This window comes from Haemorhous mexicanus, chromosome 19 (assembly GCF_027477595.1).
Source record: "Haemorhous mexicanus isolate bHaeMex1 chromosome 19, bHaeMex1.pri, whole genome shotgun sequence".
Lineage (NCBI taxonomy): Eukaryota > Metazoa > Chordata > Aves > Passeriformes > Fringillidae > Haemorhous > Haemorhous mexicanus.
In genome coordinates this window covers 13,843,857-13,864,386 of record NC_082359.1, presented here as the reverse complement: position 1 = coordinate 13,864,386, position 20,530 = coordinate 13,843,857, and the positions used below count along the sequence as shown (strand labels likewise).

At 55.6% G+C, this 20,530-nt stretch overlaps 1 protein-coding gene and 1 long non-coding RNA gene across 5 annotated transcripts in view; one reads left to right on the top strand and one right to left on the bottom strand.

Annotated features, from left to right (window-relative positions):
- The window catches only part of ADGRD1 (adhesion G protein-coupled receptor D1), a 133,913-nt gene that overhangs the window by 73,722 nt on the left and 39,661 nt on the right, over window positions 1-20,530 (bottom strand). The window lies entirely within an intron of this gene.
- LOC132336067 (uncharacterized) lies at window positions 10,436-14,553 on the top strand. 2 transcript variants are annotated; one of them, XR_009488800.1, is made up of 3 exons: window positions 10,442-10,919; window positions 12,269-12,324; window positions 12,822-14,553. It is a non-coding gene; the product is annotated as an uncharacterized LOC132336067 (long non-coding RNA). The 2 variants fall into 2 exon arrangements; XR_009488799.1 differs by lacking the exon at window positions 12,269-12,324 and having other exon boundaries at window positions 10,436-10,919.

Below are 20,530 nucleotides of genomic sequence, written 5' to 3'. Positions count from 1 at the left end.
TCTTGCAAGACTATTGCCCAGATCTTAGCACCTCATTAAGATATTACACTCTCCGGACCAGACCTTTCAATGGTTTCCATTACTGCTTTTTTTAAAACTATTTTTTTCTTTCCGTTGTGGGAAAAAAACCCTCCCTTGAGAACATTTACATTTTTTTCCTCCGATTTGAATCTTTTCTCCCATTCCTGCACATTTGCCAAACATGAGTTGTCTTTCAGGCTGTTGCATGAATGGGATGACATTCAGACAACTATTCCGTGTCATTTGTCATTCACAGGAAGCATCAGGGTGCCAGAACTATTTGATGTGTGCATCAACCACATCCAACAAATTGAGAACCAGCCTGGAATTAGGCCTGGAGCATTAACTCCAGCTAGGAAGCTGAGCAATGAGACTGAGCCATGGGGGTGATTTTTCAGACGAGGGGACGGGAGTCAGGGAAGCTGCGTGCACATCCCCGGACAGAGCAGGGACTGGGATGGGAAGGCTGGCACAGCAGGGGCAGGAAAGCAGCCAGGCTGCTCCGGGCAGTGCCCAGCCCCGTGCCCACCCCTGCCAGCCCGAGGGGGCAGAGCTGCCAGGGCAGGCTGGGCTCCCAGCAGCACAGCAGAGAGGGCTCTGGCAGGCTGGGGCTGCCCTTTGCAGCACTGGGCTCTCCCGGGAGAACCGGGGGGAGTTTCAAAGGAGGAGCACCTTCAACCCCTCAGACTCCTGCCAGGCTGCAAGAACACCAGGCTGTGCCCAGCTGAAGGTCTGCATGGACATCCACTGAAGGAGGAGTGGGCAGGGGGGCACAGCAACCCCACCGTGCCACAGGGGGTGCAGGAAAGGGGCAAACCCCCAAACCCCTCCAGGAGGAATGGCAGGGATGGGGCAAACCCCCAAACCTCTCCAGGAGGGATGGAAGTGATGGGGGCAAACCCCAAAACCCCTGCAGGAGGGATGGGGCAAACCCCCAAACCTCTCCACAGGGCTGGGTCAAACCCCCAAACCCCCACACAGGGCTGGGTCAAACCCCCAAACCCCCACACAGGGCTGGGTCAAGCCCCCAAACCCCCACACAGGGCTGGGGCAAACCCCCAAACCTCTCCACAGGGCTGGGTCAAGCCCCCAAACCCCCACACAGGGCTGGGTCAAACCCCAAAACCCCCCGGGGAGGCTGCTGGGGCTGGCCCATCAGCCAGTCTCAGGTGCCTCACAAAGGCACCTCCTGCCAGGAAATGTGAACATTCCTCCATTTGCCAGCTCCCAGCCCTGCTGCCCAGGCTCAGTTTCTCCAGGATTCCTGAAATGAGCTGGGTCCCTCTGGAAGCAGCGCAGCAGAGCTCTGCAGAGCCTGCAAACCCTCCTGTCTGCCAGGGGCTGCAGCAGCTCTACGTGGGCAAACAATGGAAGTGACTTTCTCCCTTCAGGGGCAGCCCTGCTGGGCTCCTCTCCCTTCCTGCCCTTCAGGGAAATGCCTGCTCTGGGTAACCTGGGCTTTGAGCTCCTGGTCAGGCTGCAGTGGCCAGGAGTTGCACCAGGTACCTGAGTGTGGCACCCCTGTGAGCTCCTGGACCCCCCACCCCGTGAACCACGGGCCAATGTCCCTGTCTTGCTGCTTCTTGAGGAAAAAGGCATTGCACAAGTGGTGGAAATGCTTTTGGATCCATCAGAACCACAACTGCACGTGAACAGAAATGGCTGAGTGCACAGCTGAACAGACTGGGGAAATTCTACAGGCTGCCAGGAAAGTTACAAACAAAACCCCAAAGCCTTCAGCAGTGCTGCGGGCCAGGGGCTTGCAGGGCCCAGAGGAGCCCAGGGAGCTCCCCTGACTGCAGTGGGCACCAGGCACAGAGCTCAGGGCACCCAGAGCCCACAGGGAGCTCCCCTGACTGCAGTGGGCACCAGGCACAGAGCTCAGGGCACCCAGAGCCCACAGGGAGCTCCCCTGACTGCAGTGGGCACCAGGCACAGTGCTCAGGGCACCCAGAGCCCACAGGGAGCTCCCCTGACTGCCCCAGGCTCAGAGCTCAGGGTACCCAGAGCCAGGGAGCCCAGTCTGGAACATAAACAGGGGTTTGCAGGGCCCAGAGGAGCCCAGGGAGCTCCCCTGACTGCAGTGGGCACCAGGCACAGTGCTCAGGGCACCCAGAGCCCACAGGGAGCTCCCCTGACTGCCCCAGGCTCAGTGCTCAGGGCACCCAGAGCCCACAGGGAGCTCCCCTGATTGCAGTGGGCACCAGGCTCAGTGCTCAGGGTACCCAGAGCCCACAGGGAGCTCCCCTGACTGCAGTGGGCACCAGGCACAGAGCTCAGGGCACCCAGAGCCCACAGGGAGCTCCCCTGACAGCACCAGGCTCAGAGCTCAGGGCACCCAGAGCCCACAGGGAGCCCAGTCTGGAACATCAAACGTGTTCCATTCTCAGGAGCAGGGTGTCTCCCAGCAGGGCAGAGCTCCCCAGGGTCCCTGGGTGAGAGCTCAGGTGTTTTCTGCCACAGGGGTTGAAGATTTCTTCCCTTTGCTAAACGTGCTATTTCTGGAAGCATTCTTGCCAGCGCTCATGGGAATATTTCCAATGGGACAACACTGCCAATTAAGACCTCTTTATAAATAATAAGTGGCTGACAGCCCAGAAAATCAATGCATTATTTTAATAAAGAGATGAAGGCTAACCTGCCACAGAGTGACACAAAATCCAAATAAGTCAGGAGATTCCTTCCAACCACGCCTTACAACTCAGGGACCGTTTTAGTGCCCTCCTAACCAAAAATGGCACGTGCTGGGCATCTCCACCCTGTGCTCCTGGCACCCCTGCTGACCCAGAGGGACACAAAGGTGCCTCATTGAAGATGCCAGCTCCTCTCCTGCACAGGCCAGAGGCTCGTGGTGGGCGATTCAAACTCAAGGAAAGGGGCAGAGCAGCCTTGCCCAGAGAAGTGTGTGGCTGCCGTGCAGCACGGCCCAGCCCAGGGGCAGCAGGGCAGCCCTGGGAGTGCTCTCCCTCTCCCTGGAGCCTGCCCTGCACACAGAGGGCTCTGCTGCAGGCACAGCACACACGGATTCACAGCCCCTGGGGGACAGCCCAGCGTCCATCACCACTCCAAAGCACCGCAGCCAAACTGCCCCGAGCATCCACAGCCCGGCAAGAAACATCACTCAAAGGCAATCTCCTGCTTTTTGGGCAGCCTCTCACCAGGGTCTGCTCATGCTGCAGGCACTCAGAGAGCAGCAGAGGGGGAGCTCAGCCCTGCCTTGCTCTGGGCTCACGAGGAGTCCCCTCCTGCCTCAGAGCTCTACAGAGAGAATGGCGAGGAATGAAAGAAAATAAACCTTTCAAAAGCAGCCAAATCCTCTCTGAAATGTTGTTTACCAGCAGGATTATCCCTGATGCCTCTTCACACCGTGTTCTCCTCCCCTCTGGTGGTGCCCAGCGCCTGCTGGGTTTATTTTGAGGAGGATGCACCCAGTGCAGGCAGAGAGCAGCTCAGGGAACCCTCCAGCACTCCCACAGGACTTCAGAAGCACAGTCAGGTCTCCTGTTTCTTTTTTACACACTAATGCTTCATTTTTGCTCATTTCCCACCAGCAAAATATTGATCCAACCCCTCTTTTTCTGGAGATTTGTTCCTACTTCTCTTCCCGTGGTTTGCCTTGCCCAAATCCCCTGGTCCTTCCCCCACTCAGCCCCAGCAGAGCAGGAAGAACAGCAGAACCCACGGGCCACACCCCATGAGGTGAGCCAGCTGTTCCAGCTGTTCCACCTCTAATCTCTGCCAGAAGAGCAGCTGTTGACAGCTGGCTCACCAGGGCAGCTCAGCACGGCTCCTGCTCATCCTTAATCTCTTTTTGTCCCACTGGAGCCACAGGGAGCCCAGGCTGGGCTCAGCAGGGCCTGAGCTCTAACACAAACCCTGTGTCTGTCTGTATTCCCTGGAGAAACCACTGAGGGATCAAAAACCTGTCCCCCAATTCTGGACACAGGTACTGCAACACGCTCAAAACGTTTTGGTGTTCCTCCCCTGGGCCGCACGCCCTGGGCTTTCAGGCTCTAATTTAAGGAAGAAAGTTAAATTGAGTCCTACCTAGGCTGTGCCAGAGGGCAGGGAGGTGGCTCAGGTGGCTCAGCACGGCTCCAGGGATGCACAGGTGAGGCTGCAGAGATGCACAGGTGAGGCTGCAGGGGGATTTATCAATCCCCCACAGCTCCAGGGATGCACAGGTGAGGCTGCAGAGGGATTTATCAATCCCCCACAGCTCCAGGGATGCACAGGTGAGGCTGCAGAGGGATTTATCAATCCCCCACAGCTCCAGGGATGCACAGGTGAGGCTGCAGGGATGCACAGGTGAGGCTGCAGAGGGATTTATCGATCCCCCACAGCTGCAGGGATGCACAGGTGAGGCTACAGGGATGCACAGGTAAGGCTGCAGGGGGATTTATGAATCCCCCACAGCTCCAGGGATGCACAGGTGAGGCTGCAGAGATGCACAGGTGAGGCTGCAGGGGGATTTATCAATCCCCCACAGCTCCAGGGATGCACAGGTGAGGCTGCAGAGGGATTTATCAATCCCCCACAGCTCCAGGGATGCACAGGTGAGGCTGCAGGGATGCACAGGTGAGGCTGCAGAGGGATTTATCAATCCCCCACAGCTCCAGGGATGCACAGGTGAGGCTGCAGGGGGATTTATCAATCCCCCACAGCTCCAGGGATGCACAGGTAAGGCTGCAGGGGGATTTATCAATCCCCCACAGCTCCAGGACACACCTGGCCTTTGCCTTTGGCCCCTTTCCTGACCCCTCTCCTGCTTTGCCCAGGTTTCCCTCTCCCCAGTGAAGGCAGTTTGAGCTCTGATTTGGCTCCAAGAGGATCAGGTGCACCGAGTTCACCTGAGCCAGAGACCAGCCCCCTGGGTGAAGCCTTCCCCAGGTCTGTGTCAGGGTAAATCACAAACAGTGCTTTGGGGCTCCTTTGTTGTCTCTTTTTGGGGCTCTGGGTTTGTTTTTTCATTTTAGCACCTGACAGAGCCTGAGGCCAACAATGACATTTATTTATCTGTGTCCTAGTGATGTAAAGGTTCCTAAAGATCTTCTTTTCATTTTATGGGAGAAAGAGAGGGAAGGGAAACAACTTTGCTTTGAGATGGTTTTTAGAATTTCAGCTTTTAACTTTGAGAACAACTTCAAGGCCAAGCTGAGACACCTAAAATACAGAGCCCCTAAAGAAAATGCTGACAGCCTATAAACTACTAAAGTTATGGAGAACCCCATGGTAGTAATAATAATTTCTTCCATTTATATACAGTGATTTTTCTCCCCAAACATGCCTTAAACTGTAAGTCAAACAATCTCCCCCGTGGCAGTAAAAAGGACTAAAATGACTTGCACTGCAAACCCCAGTCCAGCTGCTCCTCAGGACTGTGAGGGAAATGGAGCTCGAGCAAAAAGGCATTTTTATCCTGCTCACCTGGGCACTGCAGCCTCTCCTGAGAGCTCTGGGCAGGGCCAGGGGGAGGGAAGGGATTCCCAGGGGTGCAGGTCAGGGCAGAGCCAGCCCAGGGCTCTGCAGGGGGAGATCCCCCAGGCTGGGGCAGCAGGCACTGCTCTGAAAACAGCCAGGCTCCTCATCCCGGGAGGGGAGGGAAAGAGACAAGGAGGAGCAATCCCTCCACAGACCCTGGGAGTGCAGGGGCTTCTCCAGGCTCTGTCTCGTTCTGCTGAGAGGGAGGCTTCAGCAGAAAAAAGAGCTGGAAGAGGCCTGTGTCCATCAGAGAGATGGGCAAAGTGAATGCTGAGCATTTCCATCCTGGGATAACCCACCACCAAGGGAATGCTGAGCATTTCCCTCCTGGGATAACCCACCACCAAGGGAATGCTGAGCATTTCCATACCTGGGATAACCCACCACCAAGGGAATGACTGCTGAGCATTTCCATCCCTGGGATAACCCACCACCAAGGGAATGCTGAGCATTTCCATCCTGGGATAACCCACCACCAAGGGAATGATTGCTGAGCATTTCCATCCCTGGGATAACCCACCACCAAGGGAATGAGTGCTGAGCATTTCCCTCCTGGGATAACCCACCAGCAAGGGAATGAGTGCTGAGCATTTCCCTCCTGGGATAACCCACCTCAAGGGAATGCTGAGCATTTCCATCCTGGGATAACCCACCACCCAGGGAATGACTGCTGAGCATTTCCCTCCAGGGATAACCCACCACCAAGGGAATGAGTGCTGAGCATTTCCCTCCTGGGATAACCCACCACCAAGGGAATGCTGAGCATTTCCCTCCCTGGGATAACCCACCACCAAGGGAATGACTGCTGAGCATTTCCCTCCTGGGATAACCCACCACCAAGGGAATGACTGCTGAGCATTTCCCTCCTGGGATAACCCACCACCAAGGGAATGCTGAGCATTTCCCTCCTGGGATAACCCACCACCAAGGGAATGACTGCTGAGCATTTCCCTCCTGGGATAACCCACCACCAAGGGAATGACTGCTGAGCATTTCCCTCCTGGGATAACCCACCACCAAGGGAATGCTGAGCATTTCCCTCCTGGGATAACCCACCACCAAGGGAATGACTGCTGAGCATTTCCCTCCTGGGATAACCCACCACCAAGGGAATGCTGAGCATTTCCCTCCTGGGATAACCCACCACCAAGGGAATGCTGAGCATTTCCCTCCTGGGATAACCCACCACCAAGGGAATGCTGAGCATTTCCCTCCTGGGATAACCCACCACCAAGGGAATGACTGCTGAGCATTTCCCTCCTGGGATAACCCACCACCAAGGGAATGACTGCTGAGCATTTCCATACCTGGGATAACCAACCACCAAGGGAATGACTGCTGAGCATTTCCCTCCTGGGATAACCCACCACCAAGGGAATGCTGAGCATTTCCCTCCTGGGATAACCCACCACCAAGGGAATGCTGAGCATTTCCCTCCTGGGATAACCCACCACCAAGGGAATGACTGCTGAGCATTTCCCTCCTGGGATAACCCACCACCCAGGGAATGACTGCTGAGCATTTCCATCCTGGGATAACCCACCACCAAGGGAATGCTGAGCATTTCCATCCTGGGATAACCCACCACCAAGGGAATGAGTGCTGAGCATTTCCATCCTGGGATAACCCACGACCAAGGGAATGACTGCTGAGCATTTCCCACCTGGGATAACCCACCACCCAGGGAATGACTGCTGAGCATTTCCATCCCTGGGATAACCCACCACCAAGGGAATGACTGCTGAGCATTTCCCTCCTGGGATAACCCACCACCCAGGGAATGACTGCTGAGCATTTCCATCCTGGGATAACCCACCACCAAGGGAATGACTGCTGAGCATTTCCATCCTGGGATAACCCACCACCAAGGGAATGAGTGCTGAGCATTTCCCTCCTGGGATAACCCACCACCAAGGGAATGACTGCTGAGCATTTCCATCCCTGGGATAACCCACCACCAAGGGAATGACTGCTGAGCATTTCCATCCCTGGGATAACCCACCACCAAGGGAATGACTGCTGAGCATTTCCATCCCTGGGATAACCCACCACCAAGGGAATGCTGAGGATTTCCCTCCTGGGATAACCCACCACCAAGGGAATGAGTGCTGAGCATTTCCATCCCTGGGATAACCCACCACCAAGGGAATGCTGAGCATTTCCCTCCTGGGATAACCCACCACCAAGGGAATGCTGAGGATTTCCCTCCTGGGATAACCCACCACCAAGGGAATGAGTGCTGAGCATTTCCATCCTGGGATAACCCACCTCCAAGGGAATGAGTGCTGAGCATTTCCATCCCTGGGATAACCCACCACCAAGGGAATGAGTGCTGAGCATTTCCCTCCCTGGGATAACCCACCACCAAGGGAATGCTGAGCATTTCCATCCTGGGATAACCCACCACCAAGGGAATGAGTGCTGAGCATTTCCCTCCTGGGATAACCCACCACCCAGGGAATGACTGCTGAGCATTTCCCTCCTGGGATAACCCACCACCAAGGGAATGCTGAGCATTTCCCTCCTGGGATAACCCACCACCAAGGGAATGACTGCTGAGCATTTCCATCCCTGGGATAACCCACCACCAAGGGAATGCTGAGCATTTCCATCCTGGGATAACCCACCACCAAGGGAATGAGTGCTGAGCATTTCCATGCCTGGGATAACCCACCACCAAGGGAATGACTGCTGAGCATTTCCCTCCTGGGATAACCCACCACCAAGGGAATGACTGCTGAGCATTTCCCTCCTGGGATAACCCACCACCAAGGGAATGCTGAGCATTTCCCTCCCTGGGATAACTCACCACCAAGGGAATGAGTGCTGAGCATTTCCATCCCTGGGATAACCCACCACCAAGGGAATGACTGCTGAGCATTTCCATCCCTGGGATAACTCACACCCTGCTCTGGGGCTGACCCCAGTGACCCAGCTGCATTTAAACAGCCTGCCCCGAGTGACAGACGTGGATTGGGCCAGGCCCAGAAATGGGGTTCAGACATCTAAGGCTTGGGCAGTGTAAAATTATCATTCCACTTTGCCCTTGTGATCACAAGCACTCACTAAAGTGAGTATAAATACAGCTGCAGCTCACAAACACAGCGACCAAGGGAGCCACAAAAGCCCCAGCTGAGGGACCTCAGGGCAGTAAAAGCATGGGGTAAATACATGAAAACCAGCTTCTGGTGCAAACAGACCCATCTCAATGGTCACTCTTACAGAAAGCAGATCACACGTTCAGGACTGCTGTTGTGCACAAAAGCAATGTGTACTTTCACTCAGCAGCACCCCTAAAAACTGCAGTTACAGAATGAAAACAAGAGTTCTGAGACAGGAGCCCCCACACTTTTGTTCCAGAGTTAGAGCAAAAGCTAAGAGCCTTATCCACAAAACCTTCAGGGGTTTCTGGAAGAAATTGCTTCAAACTTTACCCTTACACTTTAACTCGCTGCCCAAATCTTCTGTTTGCTGTGGAGTTTTCTCTGCATACATTTCTCTGTACCTCTCCCAGCTTCCCACCAACCAGCCATTTGTCTGGCAGCCTTTTCCTGCTCTGGCCATGCCACATGATCCTCTCAGATTAAACACTCTGATTTGAACAGATACCTGCTGAAGAGAGCTCCTGTACAGCACTGAGGTTTCATTAAAATCAGGAGTAATCAGAAATTTAAAGGCCAGATAAAAAAAAAGGAAAGACAGAAAAAGAATTCTCTTTACAGGACTGAAAATAACCAGTTATGGTCAAGGCAGCAATTCCCTTGCCTGGTCATTTTTCTGTGCAAGGCCAGGCTCCAGAGCTGCCAGGCAGGACCTGGAGAGGGGGACCCTGTGAGGGTGGCCAGGTTCTGCAATCAGTAATTCCATACGGGCTGAGGACAAGACCAATCTCACTGTGGAAAGGCCACGGGGCTGTGACAGAGTCACAACACCCAGGTCCAGCTCCCCCAGGGTCAGCCTGGAGCTGCCAGCCACACCCTGGGCTCTGTCTGAAGCCATTCCACATTAGCCCTCTCACCACTGATTATCTTTTAAAATGCAGGATGTGAAATGAACATCTATAATTTCCTATTAAAAAAAAAAAACAGCTCCTTTTTTTTTTTCAATCAATCTGGATCATTCAGTCTACTTGAAAAGGCAAATTACTGCTTGATTGTAGGGTAATTATTCTGGTGGAGATCACTTGAATGAGTGCACTGCAGTCTTTGACAGGCAGTCCCTGCTATTTGAACACTGACGTTATTTAATTAAAGCATGAAAAATATCTCGGGTGCTCCAGAACAAAAACTCATTGCCATGAATAAAAAAATACAAGGGCAGAGTTTATATTTTGAAAAATAAATTCTCTCCTCCCAGAAATGCTACATCTAAGGCAAAGTCATACAGAACTCATTAGCAAGAGCTCATTATGGAGACTGTGACTGATGCTCTGGGTTATTATAATCAGATTAGTACAATAATCTATTTAATCCAGCTCCACAACAGTTCTGCACAGATTATTTTCAATACTTCAGCTGGCTCTGCTAAACCCACTGAAAAATTCTTCCAATTACACCGACTAGTGTTAACTAAAAAAGAAAATGTTTACTGTGCTAAAAATAACCCTTTCAGCATTTAGGAAAAAAATCCCTTTATTTATATTTATATTCTCATTCTTCACATTTTGAGTCATGTCTCCAGATCACCTAGAGATGCCTTACTGTGGTGCCAGCAATATAAATCCTGGGAGTTTGTGCCAATACCTTTATTTGTCATATTTCATTGGAACTGACATTTTTTTGGCCGCTCCTCACACAATGACTTATGAGTTTAATTTGCTTTCATTTGTTTTGCTGTTTAAAGTAAATTAAGAGCAGGGCGTGGGGGATTTATCATTTGCTGACATGGTGGAGTGTGAATTCACATTTGCTGCTGCTGAGTGGTGCCACCTTGCCCTGCCCAGAGTCCCAGCCCACCTGGCACGGGGCAGTCTGTCCTGGCAGCTGCTCCAGGGCTGTGCTCTGGCTGCAGGGAGAGAGCAGAGCTGATCACACTCTGATGGTTTGGTGGGGCTCGTGCAGGGCAGGGGCTCCTCACACCCCTCCAGCCTGGACACTGCTGGGGGGTGAGCTCTTTTTGAAAAAACATTGCAAAAGACCCTCAAAAGTTGACTGCTGTAAGTACAACATTGCATGCTGCTGTTGTGTTCAGGCCTGAAATAGTTCAGCTCACCCAAAATCCAGATGCTGGGGGTTTAGGAGACAGCAGCCGTGGAAGAAGGAGCTATGGCCCTTGGGGAGCTCAGGGGTCAGAACACAGAGGGCAGGAACCTTGCTGACAAGCACAGGTACACTGCAGGCACACACCTGCCAGGGCACCGTTTGTTCTGAGGTCTCAGCAGACGAGGAGAGGCGTGGAAGAGAGGGATAATTTAAAAGGTGAGTTCAGTTACCTCTCTTTTTGTGGGTAAAGAAGGCTGATGAGCCCCCAGACAGACTGACCCCCCCCCCCCCCAGAGAGACTGACCATCCAGACAGACTGAGCCCCCGGACAGACTGAGCCCCTGGACAGACTGACCATCCATACAGACTGACCCCCCCAGACAGACTGAGCCCCTGACAGATTGAGCCCCTGACAGACTGACCCCCCGGACAGACTGACCCCCCGGACAGACTGACCCCCCGGACAGACAGACTGACCCCCCAGACAGACTGACCCCCCCGGACAGACTGACCCCCCAGACAGACAGACTGACCCCCCCAGACAGACAGACTGACCCCCCCAGACAGACAGACTGACCATCCAGACAGACTGACCCCCCAGACAGACTGACCCCCCCGGACAGACTGACCCCCCCCCAGACAGACTGACCCCCCCCCAGACAGACTGACCATCCAGACAGACTGACCCCCCAGACAGACTGACCCCCCCGGACAGACTGACCCCCCCAGACAGACTGACCCCCCCAGACAGACTGACCCCCTGGACAGACTGACCCCCCCATACAGACTGACCCCCCAGCCAGACTGACCCCCAGACCCCAATAAATGAGCAGCTACAGACAGAATTGTCTGGGGCCAGCAGTGCCCTCGGGTGCTGCTACCAGCCCCAGTCAGGCTCTCGGTCCCCCTAGGCAGGAAGGAGCTCCTCGGAGAGGCCACTGACCTGGAGCTGAAGCTCTGGGTGAGTGCCTGGAAGGCGGTGGCTGGCATGGCAGATCTCTGATGGGGCAAACACGGCTGGCAGCCAGGGGATGCTGCTCGCAGCAGCACTGCTCTCTGCCGCTGAAGCACGGCTGGCTCTTGACTGAGGCTTTCCAGAGGCAGCACAAAGCAGTTCTGCTGCAGGACAGCAGGCACCTCGGGGCCAGGGCTGCAGACAGGAAAGGGTTTGGGCCCAGCACGTTCTCAGCAGCTGCACTTTGTTCCTTTAAGTCCTGTTTCAAAGCACTTGACAAATCCATCTCCAATATGGATCAGACAAAACCAACCTCAGGATAATACTCTAAAAGAAACTGAATTTATCCCTAGGAAGTAACAGGTCCAGAATAACTCTTACACAAGGCTTCTTACCAGTTCATTCCTAAAACAGCCCTCACACACCTTTCCCTCACCTGGGGGTCACCTTGTACAACAGCCTGCTGCTCTCTTTGCCTGACAGTGACTGATTTATTCCCAGCTCTGCCTGGCTTATCCCACCTTCCAGCCCTTTCCACCGAGTTCTGCATTATTTACTCCTCAAATAACCACTTCATCTTCACCCTTTTCTTCATGCATCTGGTAAACAGCAAACCCTGAACCTTCACACAGGTGCCCTGGAACACCTCAGACCTGCTTGGCCAAGGTGAGAGGACATGACATACCCTGTTTGCCTCTGAAGGAAGGAAAGCAAGCAGGGCTCAGCCTCTGGAGAGGCTGAGAAAGGGGAGAGCACTGGGAGCTCTGACACCTGCAACTCCAGGCAGAAATCTGCACTGATCAGTGCAAATGCATTCAGCTGTGGCCTCTGCAGTTCTCTCTCTTTATCACTTTATAGCTTTTCACAGAGTTTTGGCCTTGTACAGCTGCTGCACCCTACTGGGTCTTATTTTGCATTCTGTTATTCCTTCAGTCCTGTCCATCCCATAATTTTATACAGATGGCATTGCACAGGTGGGTTCACCCTGCAGTTTATCCAGCCAGCGCTCACCTGGCAGCAGGGATGGCTTGCACTGCCCCACGTCTCCTAAATGATGCTGCTTGCTCAGGTTTTGCCCCAGCTCTGTCCCCACAGCCCTGCCTGCCCCCCCTGGGCCTGCCAAGCACCACAGAGAACAAACCCTCAGCTCCTTCCCTCTGCAGGCCTGGAAGGGATCTCCTGGCTGGTGTGAAATGTGCTGCCAAACAGAAGAAAAAGGTGTTGGTGCTGTTGTGAGCGGGCACTCAGAGGGATAAAGTCAGGCTGCAGGGTGGTGAGTGCCCTGGGCAGAGCTGGCAGCATCCAGCCCATCTCCTCACTCTTCACCCTGCAGAGTGTGCCCTGTGCTCACACTGCCAGGGCTGACCCAGCCAGAGCCTGCATGCAGCACAGAAAAGGAGCCTGGCTCCCATGCACAGAGCAGCCAGGAGGAGGCAAACCAGCTGATTCTGACTTTCCAAACCTGCACGCCAAACCCCGTGGGCACACGGTCTCAGGGGAACAAAAATGTTATGAAAACACTTTGCTAAACTCCTTCAGAACAAACCTGCCTGGGGGGAGAAGGGACCAGCCTGGCAGCAGCCTGGGGGAGCAGGGACCAGCCTGGGAGCAGCCTGGGAGGAGAAGGGACCAGCCTGGGACCAGCCTGGGAGCAGCCTGGGGGGAGCAGGGACCAGCCTGGGAGCAGCCTGGGAGGAGAAGGGACCAGCCTGGGAGCAGCCTGGGAGCAGGGACCAGCCTGGGAGCAGCCTGGGGGGAGCAGGGACCAGCCTGGGAGCAGGGACCAGCCTGGGAGCAGCCTGCATCCTGCTCTGCCGTGGGGCCACAGAGGCTGAGTGAAGATCTGGCACCTTCCCTTGCAGGAATTCCCAATTCTGCCCTAATTCTCACAGTCCCTCTCCCTCCCCCAGAGCTGAGTGAAAATCTGACACCTTCCCTTGCAGGTATTCCCAATTCTGCCCTAATTCTCACAGTCCCTCTCCCTCCCCCAGAGCTGAGTGAAAATCTGACACCTTCCCTTGCAGGTATTCCCAATTCTGCCCTATTCTCACAGCCCCACTCCCTCACCTGGAGCTGAGTGAAGATCTGACACCTTCCCTTGCAGGTATTCCCAGTTCTGCCCTAATTCTCACAGCCCCACTCCCTCCCCCAGAGCTGAGTGAAGATCTGACACCTTCCCTTGCAGGAATTCCCAGTTCTGCCCTATTCTGACAGCCCCACTCCCTCCCCCAGAGCTGGTCCCCCCAGGATGGAGCAGTGGGGACATCCAGCCAGGTCTGCCCTGCCTGCACAGCTCCTGCTGTCCCCTGGAACCAGGGCTGGTGCCTGGGCAGTGTGCCACAGCCTGGTAAATCCCAGGGCTTGGCCTGAAATAGGGAAATGCTGGATGTCCTGCTGTCTGCAGGTGAACAGAGTGCTGTGGGTGGTATCTCAGGGTGTTCATTACACAAACTGCCACTGCTCTGGCAGCTGGGTCAAAGAAACCCAAGCAATAAAAACGAGGTGGGAGCAGGGCCAGGGAGAAGCTCCCGAGGGAGCAGGGCTGCCTTTCTGTGACATCCAGCTGCACTTCCTTCTCATGGAAAGCGAAGAGTCCTCTCTCACACAAGGGCTGGAAAAGACAAAATGGGGCCAGAAGAGTTGCCCTGATTGTTTTCCTTTCTGGCCTGAAGGATGAGCAATACAAGATGACAAACAAAGAAGCAACAGATGTTTCAGTGCCCACTTGGAGAGTCAAGACATTCACAAACCCCAAGAGACTAAATAGGAACTGCAGAGCTGTGATTCATCCTGCACACCATAACCCAGGCCTCGTGCTCCCTCTCATTCCCCAGCTTTGTATTTAGGTGCTCACCTCCCCTGTCCCTCTTAAACCAATAAAAAAAACCTTACAGATTTTGTTGCCATCCCACATTCAACCAAGAGCCCCTGGGGACTGAACATCCTGCAAACAAAGCGGAAATCTGAAATTCTTTGTACCTTGAGATGATCTCTCGTTACAGTTCAAACCACTGGAACACAAAGAACAATATGGAATGGGTAATGATTTAAAATTCCTTCATTACCAAGGGCCCTTTTTTCCCCAGATGTTTCAGTCCAGGCAGGCTGCATTTCCTGCCCACCATTGAAGAATCTGACTCTGGCCACCAGGGTGGTCTGAGGAACTTTTTTAAAAGGCAGGATTATGTCACAGGAAAAGTGCTTTGTCCTACAGCTCACCCCGAGCAACCTCTTTGCAGAACCAGTTGGAAATATCTATTCCTGTGCAACCCCTGCCCTGCTGGAGCCCACAGAAGCTCACACCAACAGGGAACAGGAACAACTTTCCCTCTTTGCAGAACCAGTTGGAAATATCTATTCCTGTGCAAGCCCTGCCCTGCTGGAGCCCACAGAAGCTCACACCAGCAGGGAACAGGAACAACTTTCCCTCTTTGCAGAACCAGTTGGAAATATCTATTCCCGTGCAAGCCCTGCCCTGCTGGAGCCCACAGAAGCTCACACCAACAGGGAACAGGAACAACTTTCCCTCTTTGCAGAACCAGCTGGAAATATCTATTCCTGTGCAAGCCCTGCCCTGCTGGAGCCCACAGAAGCTCACACCAGCAGGGAACAGGAACAGCCCTCCCTCTCTGCTCTGAGGCCAGCAGGAAGCAGAGCAGGGGCTGCAGCTCAGGTGTGCCCCTGCACCTGCCTGGGGGTGATTCTCCCTGCCTGGCCCCCCCGAGCTGGCAGGGCTCAGCAGGTTCCGTGCCAGCTGGGCTGTGCTGGGGCTGGCTCTGCCACCTCCAGGGATAACAAACCAGCTCCTGTGCTCCCCACCAGGGCCCTCCTGCTGGAGCCCCAGCACAGCCCTGCTGGCAGGCTCTGCCTCCCTGCCCACCTTTGCTCCAGGTCTGCAGTGATGGAGGCTGGCACGAGCAGGGCAGAGTGAACCCTGGAGAACACTGACACGTGCTGTAGCAAAGGAGTGCAGGGCAAGGATGGAATTTCACACAGAGTGACTCTGAATGCAGTAACTTGGCAGGCTGTGATGGCTGCTGGGCACGGCTGGTCAGGACCTGACTCCCAAGGCTGGCAGAGGAGCAGGAGGCAGCTGTGGGGCAGGGCAGGGAGGTCCCTGCCTTGCCTGGGGGCTGGTGAGGACACCCTAGGTGGGCACTGCACTCCTCCTGACACCCCAGGTGGGGACTGCACTCCTCACACCCCAGGTGGGGACTGCACTCCTGACACCCCAGGTGGGGACTGCACTCCTCACACCCCAGGTGGGGACTGCACTCCTGACACCCCAGGTGGGCACTGCACTCCTCCTGACACCCCAGGTGGGCACTGCACTCCTGACACCCCAGGTGGGCACTGCACTCCTCACACCCCAGGTGGGCACTGCACTCCTTCTGACACACCCCAGGTGGGCACTGCACTCCTCACACCCCAGGTGGGCACTGCACTCCTCCTGACACCCCAGGTGGGCACTGCACTCCTCCTGCTCCCAGCTCTGCTCCTGCCAGCCTGGCAAGCCTGGCAAGCCTGGTCCCCTCACTCGGAGCAGGCAAGGCACGGTGTGCCAGCCCCCCCTGACATCTGAGAGTGATCATTTGCCTGCCAGCCCTGCGGGAATGCTTCCCACAGGAATAGGGAATTTTCTGAGGGTTATAAAAAGTTGCTGGCACTACAACGTGTCATCACTGAGGTATAAATTACTGATGTGCTGTCAGCCAGGGGCCAGCCAGGACAGCAGCCAGAGCCACCTCCTGCCCTGGCAGAGCTCTCTGGGCAGCTCCAGCCGCGCCTCGGGTCCTCCCCAGCAGGGACAGCCCCAGCCCAAGGCAGAGAGGGCAGAGCCCACGCTGCAGCCCCTCATCCTGCCCACAGCACAGCTGCACACAGGGCTCTGGGCACATCTGGCCTCCTGCCAGCAGGGCTTGCAGTGAAACAGCAATTTTCATCAACAGAGAACAGAGCTGCACTTCTGCCACACTCTCAAATTAAATAGAGTGCACTAGAATACACTTACCCATATTTAGTTCCCAAAATATAAGCTACTTACACTCTCATCAGACCATATGTTTAAGCTGCACAATTTTTTTCCCAAGTGCTCTGAAATTTACCCTTATTTTTAGCTTATGTTTTCTTGGAGTTGGCAGACGTTCTGTCACGGGAGATGTCGTGTACAAAATGTGAAATATTAAATATTGCTCTGTGCAGGGTCCTTCAGAGCCCTCAGCTGGATGTGGCTGAGCCACCTCCCAGGCCAGCTCAGCCAGCCCAGCAGCACAGAGAGGGGACACTGGGACAGGGAGGGGACACTGGGACAGGGAGGGGGCACAGGGAGGGGACACTGGGACAGGGAGGGGGCACTGGGACAGGGAGGGGACACAGAGAGGGGGCACTGGGACAGGGAGGGGGCACTGGGACAGGGAGGGGACACAGAGAGGGGGCACTGGGACAGGGAGGGGGCACTGGGACAGGGAGGGGGCACTGGGACAGGGAGGGGACACAGAGAGGGGGCACTGGGACAGGGAGGGGGCACTGGGACAGGGAGGGGGCACTGGGACAGGGAGGGGACACAGAGAGGGGGCACTGGGACAGGGAGGGGGCACTGGGACAGGGAGGGGGCACTGGGACAGGGAGGGGACACAGAGAGGGGGCACTGGGACAGGGAGGGGGCACTGGGACAGGGAGGGGGCACTGGGACAGGGAGGGGACACAGAGAGGGGGCACTGGGACAGGGAGGGGGCACTGGGACAGGGAGGGGACACAGAGAGGGGGCACTGGGACAGGGAGGGGGCACTGGGACAGGGAGGGGGCACAAAGAGGGGGCACTGGGACTGGGAGGGGACATTGGCACAAGGAGGGGCACTGGCTCAGAGAGGGAGCACTAATACAGGGAGGGGGCACTGGGACAGAGAGAGACACTGGGACAAGGAGGGGACACTGACACAGAGAGGGGGCACTGACACAGAGAGGGGACACAGGAACAGAGAGGTGGCATAGGCACAGAGAGGAGACACTGGCACAGGGAGGTGGCACAGGGTGGTGGCACTGACACAGGGAAATGGCACTGAGACAGAGAAGTGGAACTGACACACAGAAATGGAACTGACACAGAGAGGTGGCACTGACACAGAGAGGGGACACTGGCACAGGGTGGTGGCACTGACACAGAGAGGTGGCACTGACACAGAGAGGGGACACTGGCACAGGGTGGTGGCACTGACACAGAGAGGTGTCACTGGCACAGGGTGGTGGCACTGACACAGAGAAGTGGCACTGACAGAGAGGGGACACTGACACAGAGAGGTGGCACTGACACAGAGATGATCCCTCCCTGCCCCACCCAGGGCCGAGGGCACCGTCCCCATTCCCTGCTGGCAGTGCAGGCTCAGCCTGGCTCCTGCTGCTCCTTCCCCTGGCCAGAAGCAGCAGCCCAGCCCTGAGCCCTCCCCAGGAGCTGTGTGACTGCAGGGACACTCAGCTCTGGGGGCTGCAGCCTGCCACAACCTGCAGCTGGGTGACACATCTTCATCTCTGGCTCAGAGACCCCACCCGGGGCTCTGGGACAGTGCCCTGCACACGCAATCCCTGCACAGGCAATCCCTGCAGAGACAATCCCTGCACACGCAATCCCTGCACACGCAATCCCTGCACAGGCAATTCCCTGCACAGGCAATCCCTGCACAGGCAATCCCTGCACACGCAATCCCTGCACACGCAATCCCTGCACAGGCAATCCCTGCACAGGCAATCCCTGCGCACGCAATCCCTGCACAGACAATCATGGCACAGACAATCATCCCAGAGCTCTGGAACAATTCCTGCACAGACAATCCCTGCACAGGCAATCCCTGCACAGGCAATCCCTGCACAAACAATCATCCCAGGGCTCTGGAACAATTCCTGCACACGCAATCCCCTGCACACGCAATCCCCTGCACGGGCAATCCCTGCACGGGCAATCCCTGCACAGGCAATCCCTGCACAGGCAATCCCTGCAGAGGCAATCCCTGCACGGGCAATCCCTGCACGGGCAATCCCTGCACACGCAATCCCTGCACGGGCAATCCCTGCACACGCAATCCCTGCACACGCAATCCCTGCACACGCAATCATCCCAGGGCTCTGGAACAATCCCTGCACAGGCAATCCCTGCACACGCAATCCCTGCACACGCAATCCCTGCACACGCAATCCCTGCACACGCAATCATCCCAGGGCTCTGGAACAATTCCTGCACAGACAATCCCTGCACAGGCAATCCCTGCACACGCAATCCCTGCACAGACAATCATGGCACAGACAATCATCCCAGAGCTCTGGAACAATTCCTGCACAGACAGTCATGGCACAGACAATCCCTGCACAGACAATCATCCCGGGGCTCTGGGACAATTCCTGCACAGACAATCCCTGCACAGACAATCCCTGCACACGCAATCATCCTGGGGCTCTGGAACAATCCCTGCACAGGCAATCCCTGCACAGACAATCCCTGCACAGACAATTCCTGCACAGACAATTCCTGCACAGACAATCATGGCACAGACAATTCCTGCACAGACAATCCCTGCACAGACAATCATTCCAGGGCTCTGGGACAATTCCTGCACAGAGCAGTGCCAGGCTAATGAGAGAGGCTGCAGCTCAGGCTGAGCCCATTCATTTTGTGTGCAGGGCTTGTCATCACTTCCCATTAGTCTGGAAGCTCCAGCCCTGTCACAGATCCATCAGTGCTTCCAGGACACATCCTTATTTTCAGGGCTCTGTAGCTCTCGGCTGAAATGTCACATTTGTGGTATCATCAAAACATATAAAACCTAGTTCAGTCATGCAAGAAGGAATATGGGGAAAATAAAGGACTTTTATAGTATCATTCCCTTTTAACTTTTTCTCTATCTTTCTAAATGCATTCCTCAGGCTTAGAAAACTGCACACTACAGAAAACCCAAAATGGGGCAGCTTTCCCTCAGCAGCTAATCCAAGCTCCTGTCACTGCAAATATCAATCCCCATATCTCATCTGTGCAGCCCTTGCACCAGGCACCAAGAGCACCTCTGGCTCCTGGTGCAGCCCAGGAATGTTCCAGCAGGGAGCTCCCTGGCAGGCAGGCAGGACAGGCAGGAGGGGCTCAGCTGAGAGCTTTCCTGCTCCAGGTTCCCTTATCAGGCTGTCCCTGTCACACAGAGTCCTGGGGCTGGAGATGGCCCTGGGCTCCAGGAGCCACAGCAGGGGACGGGCAGGGCTGTCCCTGTCACACAGCCTGGGGCTGGAGATGGCCCAGGGCTCCAGGAGCCACAGCAGGGGACGGGCAGGGCTGTCCCTGTCACACAGCCTGGGGCTGGAGATGGCCCAGGGCTCCAGGAGACACACCTGGGGAAGGGCAGGGCTGTCCCTGTCACACACAGCCTGGAGATGGCCCTGGGCTCCAGGAACTACACCTGGGGAAGGGCTGGGCTGTCCCTGTCACACAGCCTGGGGCTGGAGCTGGCCCAGGGGTCCCCCCACCTGCCCAGGGGCAGCCCCTGAGCCCTGCTCAGCAAAGCCCTGAGCAGGAGCAGAGTGAGCCCAGCCCTAGCTGAGCCAGGCTCAGGGAGGACAAGCTGCCAGCCCTTGGCCAGTGCCCAGGGGATCTGAGCCCTGATTAGAGCACATCAGATTATTCCCTGGCTGGCTCTCCTCCTCACCCACACCTCCTCCAGCCCAGAACACTTTGTCTGACTCCTGGCAGGCTCTCGGTGTAAATATTCCTGCTGCTCAGAGGAATTCTCATCCAGCCAAGCTCTGCCAAGGAGAAGCACGTGGAGCTGTCCCAGCTCCTTGGTGACAGCCGAGGAGGACTCAAGGCTGCAGGCAGGACCAAGAAAGGGAACATTTCAGC